The sequence below is a fragment of the Nestor notabilis genome, unplaced genomic scaffold (assembly GCF_000696875.1).
Source record: "Nestor notabilis isolate BGI_N333 unplaced genomic scaffold, ASM69687v1 scaffold21426, whole genome shotgun sequence".
NCBI lineage: Eukaryota > Metazoa > Chordata > Aves > Psittaciformes > Psittacidae > Nestor > Nestor notabilis.
Genome location: NW_009934529.1, coordinates 20,974 through 29,199, shown reverse-complemented (window position 1 = coordinate 29,199; position 8,226 = coordinate 20,974).

Below are 8,226 nucleotides of genomic sequence, written 5' to 3'. Positions count from 1 at the left end.
CTGCTGAGGCCTCGCTGTTCGTAACGTGCTCTGCTGCGTGGTTGCTTCCTGATAAATCCAAACGGGTCACTTTGAGTTGTCTTTTTTTCCTTGATGAAGGTGATGCAGAGGCTTAGAGGTTTACAGGCTTGGAATACAGCAGCATCTTTTACCAATATGAATAACTACTTAGGCAGGAAAGGCCTGATGAGCCACCCCATCTGCCTTAGAGCAGCGCAGCTGGGCTCCGCTTAAGCGGGATGCGCTGCGCTCAGGGGGTGAGCAGCTTATGGTTGGACAAAGAGAATTATTTTTCACTTTTGCATTATTTAACTGATAGAAGTGAGTAAAGGCAGTAATAGGAACATTAAATGTTAGAATAAACCCTATAGAACAGTATCCCTGATAATCCCTGTAGAGCAATAACCCTGCAGCCCCCTGAAAGCCGTAGGTTGATGTGACTTTTCTACCCAGAATAATGAGGTTTACAGGTATTAGAGGCTGCTTCAACCTTTCGCTCTGCTTTCAAACCACCGCAAGTTCTTGTGATTAACTCCTGTTTGTCAGTCGGGGTTCTCTGGGTCGTACCTGCTGTGGTTTGAGTCATTCTTGCTGCCTTCCCCTCTTCCCTCTCCAGCAGCACAGAGGTGGCTGAGCCTTAAAAGGGCACCTGAAGAGCCAAGAGACATGCGAAGTTTCAGCCGCACCAAACTGAGCGCGCACCTTTGGCGTAGTGGTGCTGCAGCACCGGGTGCCAGCGCAGGGCAGGTGATCCCTGTCTGCTCCAGTGCCACCCAGCTCCTGCGGGACACGAGGTTACAGCCAGTGCCCAACTCAGCCTTTCCGGGCACTTCCACGGCTGTCAGGAGCTGGAGGAAGTAGGAGGGTGCTCAGGGGAGTGCCTAGCAAGAAACTCTTAATTTAATGCAGAATTATTTTTAAATTCAAGGTCTCAACTAAAAAGAGAAGATCTTGGGGCTGAGTGTGTGTAACCCCTGTCGCCTGAACAGGCATTTTGCTTGTGCTTGCACTCCAGGGCAGGAAATGGGTATGTTGCATGATAGAACTTCTGCTGCCTGAAATACAAATGAAATTTCAGTTACAAATGGAATTCGGAAAGTGCTTTGGGAATTTCCAAATCCAGTGACAGTTTTCAGCTCTGGTGGGATCTGTTCTTCCCCCTGAGGGTGCTGAGGCGCTGGCACAGGGTGCCCAGAGTAGCTGTGGCTGCCCCATCCCTGGCAGTGTTCAAGGCCCGGTTGGACACAGGGGCTTGGAGCAACCTGCTCTAGTGGAAGTTGTCCCTGCCCGTGGCAAGGGTTGGAAATGGATGAGCTTTAAGGTCCAACCCAAACCAGGCTGGGATTCTGTGATCCTCTCTTTCTGGTGAGTGGGTAGTGGAGAGGCAGCTCTTACCCAGCCTGACGAAACCCAGCGCCTGGGGATGGGAGAACGGAGGAGCATAATGCCTGCTGTAGGTACTGGGGTGGAGAAGGGGAGAGTAGGAGGTGTGTGATCCAGCACAACAGAGACTGCAGTGCTTGTAGCAGGAGCTGAGCCATGGGAGTGGTGCAGAGCAGATTTGGCTGCTGAAACCCAACGTCGCTGGTTTAACGGGTTGTTGGGGTGTTGGAAGTGATCATCCAGATCCCAGGGTTTGTAACTGATTTGGGCTTAAATCAAGTGCTGTGTCGTGTGTGAATGAAAAGAGCAGTAACGTGTTCCAGGTGTTAGGGGGCTAATGTTCAAACTGTGCTTTGAAGATGGGATAATCTACTGCTAAATATTCTTAGGAAAAAGGGCTGGAAGGTACCCGAAGAAGTCTTTTATTTCTGCCGTAAGGCAAGATCAGCTTGACCCAAACACCCTTTCACAACCTGCTCTTAAAAGCCCTTAGCAGTGAGTACGCGGTACCCTTTGTGGGTAACTTAGTGCTGCATTTAACTACCTGCTTATGTTCAGAGAAACCTGCAAAACATCCCTTGTCCAAGAGCGTAGAATGATTCTCCTGTCAGCTGAAATCAACCCTTTCTGGTGCCACCTCTGTGCAGAGAGGCTTGTGTGTGTGGTGCTGCGCGAGGGAACGGATAAAAATAAACGCAAGGAATGGCAAAAGTTTCTCAGAATAACCCGCTGGAAGGAAGCTTGTGTTCTGAGTTGTGCTGTTTGCTCACAGCCTCCTCAAACGGTTGTTCACACGTTGAAGGGTTGTGTTGTCATCAAGAGCACTGCAGACTCGCCTGGGTTTGTGCTCAGCACCTTTGTCCACCACCTGAGAGCTGCGTTGGATTTTACATCAGTATTTATAGCAATGAAAGAGACTCCCCGTATCTTTGCATAACTAAATCTAGTGTTCAGTCTGAGGTACCTCTATGGGCCTGTGGTTTAGCTCTTTATTCCTAATTCATTGGCTGTAGGTAATGATAGAGGTCTTTGTGCTTTAGTAGCAACAGCATCGTTACTGTTGGGACATGCCGAGGTAGCCGCTGTACATGTCATGCTATGGGTCATACAGTCCGTTATGTTTCATCTTTAAAGTGGTCCTTCTTGTTAAGATGTGGAGTGTTGGGGTTTGTTCAAAGCTGGTCTTATGTCCAAAAGACCCCTGTATGAACCTCTCTAAATGTGGTGTTCCCCCTCCTCCTCCCAGCTTACTCCAGTACTGTTCTGTAGGCAAAGCCTTTTCTGCGCGCTCCTGTTGAGGTCCCAGACCTGGCCTGGGTCTCGACACGTGGAACCAGCTCCTCCTCTCGGGAGGCATTTGGCACCTTTGTGCAACGCACACCAGCCGAGGTCTCTCCAAGCCTCCTTCCCAGGATGTGTTCACTGTTATTTCTCACAGAATCATTCAAGACATCAAGAGCCAAAGGCTCGTGTGTAGTAATGCGGATCCCTGTGTGCTACAGCTTGTGTCTTTCCTTCTGCTTCAGCAGGGCCAGGCACAGAGCTCAGCGGCTCTTCGTTTAATTCTTAGTCCTCTAGAGCAGGATTTCCACCTTGGCTGGTTCAGCTCCTGCCACCGGTGGCAGCTGCCAATTCTTCCTCAGGTCAGAAACGTGCAGTTTCCATGGGGCTGTAGCTGCAGTGCCTGTTCCCTGGCTGGAAGCCTTCAGCAGAGGACGACACACTGGTTGTGTGCCCAGCCTAGACCCTGCTCCACAGCGGAGATGTCCCTGCTCTCGTTGTTCTCACAGCAAGTCCCTGACCACAGCTCAAGCAATTCAGAATCATTTTTTACACCATCACTGCCCCCACCAAAGCAAGAAAAGGTAACTCTTGGCTGTGGTTCTGGCACCTTTGTATTCCAGCCATGCTCTGCACTGGTGCTGCTCAGCCTCTGCCTACTGAACGTGTTGATTGGAACTGTAATGGAAATGAATTTGACCTTGTCTCATGAAAGGAGGCTTGCCTGAAATTACCTGTGTTGACTTGGGTAGATCTTGAAGCAGAGCTGCTGCACAGTGAATCGAGGTGTTGATAGCTCTGTGGTAGCAATTTCAGACCATTAAAGGTCCAAACTCAAAGGTTTGTTTTAAAATAAGACAGCGTAGTATCATACAAAACAAGTGCTGTTGACCTGCAGTGCAGAGACAACCTTTCAGTTTGCCTTCAGCCACTGTGATTGCTGCTGAGAACAAAGAGTTCTGTTGTAGTCCACTTCCAACTCTGTGTATGTTCTTTATGTGATATTCTGGTGTCAAGTCAGGTGTCAGATACCAGCCAGCTAATTGCTGTAACTGAAGTAAGGAGGGCAGCATCTCAGGAAGGCTTCGGCTTCTCTCCTGCACTGGGGACTCCTCACTTGCATTTGCAGAGATGTGTTACTAAAATCATATAAACCCATAATTACTAATCTTGTGAAACTAGTTCGTGGTTGCTAGATGGTTCCTCCTGATGCTGGCAGGATCAGGTGTCTGGCGCTCGCTGCTACACAGAGCTCATTCTTTAGACATGCAAGTGTGGCTCTGCACATTTCACTTGTAAATCAAGGGACAGGCTCCCACCCCAGAACACTGCTCTTTGGAGAGCACATCAGACTGAAGTGTCACAGAATTCGGATTTATTCACAACAGTCACTTCTCAGCTCTGTGTTTAGGATCTCTTTTCTGGATCTGTGTTTAATTCTTCGGCTTCCTGGGTTTTTCTGGTTGCTGTGGCTTTGGGGTTTATTCTTGGCTGCTGAAGATGGTAAAACAAAGAGGAACTCCATCGCTTTTTGTCTCCTGGAGCACTACTTCCCAATAATGAACTAGTGAGTTTCGGGCAACAGTGGATGTTACAAAGCCCAGAGTATTTAAGAAGAGTTGCGGAGTTTTCTGGGCACTGGGAGCCTTCTAAACACTGTCCATGTGGTGGTCAGTCTGTATAGTGGTAGAACCATACAGTCCCAGCCTGGTTTGTGTTAAAGGGACCTTAAAGCTCCTCCATTTCCAACCCTTGCCACGGGCAGGGACACCTTCCACTAGAGCAGGTTGCTCCAAGCCCCTGTGTCCAACCTGGCCTTGAACACTGCCAGGGATGGGGCAGCCACAGCTTCTCTGGGCACCCTGTGCCAGCGCCTCAGCACCCTCGCAGGGAAGAGCTTCTGCCCAAGAGCTCATCTCAATCTCCCCGCTGACGGGATTTGTTTTTGCAGTGTCTGTTTTCACAGCTATTTGTGTGTTATCCTGATTTGTAGCTATAATCTGTGATGTTGAGGCAAAACGTTTGCCTGAGCTTCTGTCTGATTTCTTTTTAGCCTCCACCTTCAGTTTTAGCCATCTTCTTAAGACACTTGGATGGAATATGCTGCTTCTGCCATGTAATACAGTGTGGTATAAAATACAGTATGGCTCTTTCCCATAGTGTAAGTGGTGGGAATGTGACTGTTGTGTATGCAAAGCAGCTGACAGTTGTGATACCACCAGAGCCTGTGGTACTTGATGATGTTACTGCCTTCTCCATCGGGAACCTCAAGGCCCTTCAGCGCTTGCCCCTGGCACTCACCCTTTGCATATCCCTTCAGATATTTGGATAAAGTTCATTTGGATCTGCTCTCCACCCACCTGATTTTGTTTGGTTGACTTCTTAGCCAAGGCCAGCTTGAGAGCAACTTAAAAGTAGGCATGTCAGAAGCTGTGACATGACCCTGCCTCGTCACGGACTTTGTCCTCTGGTTCCCAAGCTCCCTTGGCGAGCGGCACCCGCGACGCTTGGCGATGTCCCATGGTGGGGTGGTGGGGGCTGGCAGCTCCTGCTCTCCTGGGGCTGGTGGGCTCCTCCAGGCCATGGGCTTGGCAGAGAAGGAGCCCTGGTACCTCCTCCGGGGGGAATTGCAAGGTTTTATTTGTGATTATGCTGTACCTGGTGTTGTCAATGGCAGGTCCTTGCTCAAGCATGCAGATCGTGGGCATCCAGGGTGAGACAGTCATTGGACGGCTTCCCCCTTCCCACAGCATTAAAGAGCACAAACCAGCATCTGTTTAAAAACCAAATAACAAAAAAGGGAAGAAACCCACAAAGACATCGACCGCAGGCACCAGAGGGGTCCTCCTGCGTTGTGCTCCCATGCAGTGAAGCTCTTCAGCGGGTGTCAGCTGCCACGGGATTGTGTGAGTTTAATGTTGGTGAAGGGTGTCGTGCTCTGGTGAGCAGCAAAGCTCTAATTGCAGAGTGTTGATGTGGTGGTTCCTGGCTGTGCTTTGACCTGCTCTGTAATCACCTCCAGCACTTCATGTGCAGGCCTCGGCTCTTTGGCCTTCGGTTTGTTTTCCCTTAGTCTGGAAACAAAGTGTTTCCCTCCATGGAGCATGTTCCAGGCTGGGAAGCCTGGGGGGGCTTTTGCAGAGCAGCTGTGTCCTGCTCTCTGTGTTCTTGGGCTCCCATCTCTTCTGTTTGGGGTTTTTTCTGGGGGTTGCCTGTATCTGATTCAGTAAGGTGCCTGTTGCAGGAGCACTTCTGCAGAGCCTGGGTTTTGGGAGGCAGGCTCCTGGGACTCGGGCTGTAGCTCAGCTAACCTGAGGTCCACGCAGCACCGTTGGCTTTGGAGCAGCATCAGGCGTGATGGCTCTCGTGCAGCACAAGCATGTCGGGTTGTGAGGCACCTGCCCAAAGTACCTGCCCAGCTTCTCTCCAGAGGCACAGCTCTGCTGGATCAGCTGCAGCTCTCTGCCTGCTGTCACACCTTATGGCAACCAGGAGACGCAGGAGATGGACTTTAACGTTACTCAGCACCAAGAGGGTGTCGGAGTAGCCAGTTTATTCTTGAAACTTGGAGAGACCATACCCTGGTTCTGTGAGTACAGGGATCCTCGGAGCACGGGGGGCTGCGAGGAAATGCTCAGAGGAGGAAGGATGAAGTATAAAGAAGCTCTAAAATTCCCCTGCAAACTGCATATTGAAAAAGACAAACAGGTTTAGACACTGATAGTGTGAAAGCAGAGGAACTGCTCTGGGGGTTGTATCTTCTGTTGGGTGCTTTGGTATTTGTTGGCACTAATCCTGATAGGAGGCATTCTTACAAGACGAGAACACAGCTTCCCCTCATGAAGGAACTTACCGAAGCGCTCAGGAATGGGTTCAGTCCACATCAGTTTGTCTCCCAGAGCCAGCTCTGTAGTTTTGCGTGATGGGTTGGCTTCTCTTTTCCTTCCAGTCCTCCTGTGATGCTTGTAAGCACCACTTGTGTCTCTATTTTAATGGGCAGAAATTACTCCAGTGTGTTCGGAGCAGTTCTAACCTGCTTAGGCTTTTGTTTGGAGTTTATAGTGATTTCATTCTACACGTTATTCAGAAAATCAGCCTGTTGCTGACTCTTGTTTCTACTCTGACTCAATTCCTAACAATTATCCTAAACAGTCACTTAAAGCAGCAGTTGTCCCTTGGGATGGTTCTGAACCAGTCCTGTGCTTACCTTGAAGATAGGAAGTTTTTTGTGTTCATTGACAGGGCTTTTAAAATTCGAGATGGCTGGAGTAAACCATTTGTAGCTCTTCCTGAACTCGATGAGTACCAGGGGGGTGTGAGAGAGAGGAGATTGAGATGAGCTCTTGGGCAGAAGCTCTTCCCTGTGAGGGTGCTGAGGCGCTGGCACAGGGTGCCCAGAGAAGCTGTGGCTGTCCCATCCCTGGCAGTGTTCAAGGCCAGGTTGGACACAGGGGCTTGGAGCAACCTGCTCTAGTGGAAGGTGTCCCTGCCCGGGGCAGGGGTTGGAGCTGGAGGAGCTTTAAGGTCCTTTCCAACCCAAACCAGGCTGGGATTCTGTGATATATTTCATGCAAGAAGTTTGCTTTTGCCTGTGGTAGGGAGTAAAGCAGTGGTGGTGGAATTTTCTTCCTCTTTGCTCCATTAGCTTTTTCCTCCTTCTTTAACCTGTTATTTCTTAGGGTTCTGTAGAGCATTATATTCCAGTGCAGCATTTAAGTGGGTTGAATTAAGTAATTTGTGTTTTAACTAAAGCCTTGGAAGTGCTGTGGCTTGTCTGCAGGGTGAATTGCATCTCCAGTTGCAGAAAAGACCCCGTCTAGTGTTAGTGTTGAAACGCTGCCAGTACCGAGCAGGTTTCAAGGATTAGCTTTTATTTAGGTGCTAAACTATTTTTTGTCTACGTCTGACAGTGGAGATCAAGAGAGGGAAGCATCAAATGCCACCTTAGCACTCTCATTGGAATATTTATCTCTCTGTATTTTCTTATAAATACTTGAAATACTTGAGTTTGTAGGTGGATAGTATTATAATGCAAACTGTTGTTGGAAGAGTCATCAAGCAACTTGTCAGTCACTTACTTCCACAGGTTCCTTACCTGGAGTTCTTCCTGTCTTGCTCTGAGACTGCAGATCTGTGCTCCTGACCCCCTCTTTGTCATCCCCTGTCACAATCCCCTTTGGCTCTTCCCACGCCTCCCGTGTCCTCTCCTCAGGTTGATGGAAGCGAAACGCAGCTGTTCACAGGCAGCCTCGGAGGTGTGGGCTGCGGGAGGGAACCAGCTCATTGTCTGACAGTCGCCTCTTCGAGCTGATAATGAGGTTTTATGGCTCGTCATTGCTTTGGAATAGTAGATTTTGGGAGGCAGCAGCCAACTACCAGTAATATCGGTGTTCTGGTGTGTTGAAAGAGTTACCCTCCTTCCCTTTGGCTTGAGGAAGGACTGAGATCAACCTGGACAAAGTGAATCCAAAGCAAATGGGAATTGTGCCTCTCTGTGTCAGAGCTAAATCTACTCTTGGGTCCTTTTCCATTCACGGCAACACAGAAATACCTGTGCGTGTC